The sequence below is a fragment of the Arachis duranensis genome, chromosome 5 (genome assembly GCF_000817695.3).
Source record: "Arachis duranensis cultivar V14167 chromosome 5, aradu.V14167.gnm2.J7QH, whole genome shotgun sequence".
Lineage (NCBI taxonomy): Eukaryota > Viridiplantae > Streptophyta > Magnoliopsida > Fabales > Fabaceae > Arachis > Arachis duranensis.
Window position 1 is genome coordinate 83,449,303 of NC_029776.3, and position 1,327 is coordinate 83,450,629.

Here is a 1,327-nt window from a genome sequence, read left to right on the forward strand (position 1 = left end):
GTGATCCAGATAGATTGGAACCCATATATGATGGTCTGCATAGAGATCTGCATAATACACCCAAACACAGACTATAAATACACCCGATAAAAAATTAAATTTACACCCCTGCTGCAGATTTTAACCCAACACTACCTGAAAGCCACTTGTTGTCCACAAGACCAAAATTAATTAAACTCTCTCTGGTGTATTCAAAATGTCTGATTTACAGGCACTATAATATGAAGTGGTGATCCAGATAGATTGGAACCCAAATATGACGGTCTGCATAGAGATCTGCATAATACACCCAAACACAGACTATAAATACACCCGATAACAAATTAAATTTACACCCCTGCTGCAAATTTTAACTCAACACTACATGAAAGCCACTTGTTGTCCATAAGACCAAAGTTTAGCAGAAAATCATTCCAATTCCTATCAAATGAGTCTTTGCTATGAGAGTTTCATTTTCCCTCTCTGCTACATGTAATCAATTGATTCTTAATCTCGTTTTCCTTTCTATTTGTGCTCCGAACTCTTGTAGAAAAACCTGCAACCTTGGTATAGTTCCTGTAAAATTTTTCAGCATCTTCAAGGGTGGTAAAGGTCATTCCAACCTTCGAAACAAACTGGTCATCAACAACAGAGAGGTTGCAGAATACACCATGTCAAAAACTATAAATACACCATGTCAAAACGAAGCTGGAGTTACAGAGAGAAAAACTAACGTCAATGACGAAGAACAAACCAATGAGAAAGGAGAGGAAAAGAACGATCGAAAAACCAGGGGAAGACGTGCGAAAAGAAGAACGATGAAATTTGAAAAGAAAGAAAACAAAGAAGGAAACAAATCTTTTAAATTTGGTAGTTATACAAATGCGGGATCTTTGTATAACGCGTGTAAGTGACGTAGGAGTTGCAGCGCGTTTTAGTGGATTAGGCGTTAATGAACTTGTAATAGTTACAAGCCCTAATCGCTTGTATACTAAGCTTTTCTCTGATTTAAATATTAGCAAAGATGGAACAGAGATTTTCGTTCGGATTTACTTCGATAAAATCTTAGATTCCATTTTTATTCTTGTAAAAAAAATTTTCGTTTCCGGATTTCCATTTGAGACCACTTTTGCAAAAATTTTTGCATTTCAAAAAATTTTGCCAACCCTACCTACAAGGGCAGAAGCACGTTGGAAATCATCTAATTTTGTAGGAATATATACGTATAAACTATATAAAACTTATTTTTTCGTTCTGTTCCAAATTATTACATTGACTAAATGTCCACATATTTTAAGAAATTTAAAATAGATTTTAGTGATCTTCTAAAAATTAAACATATAGAACC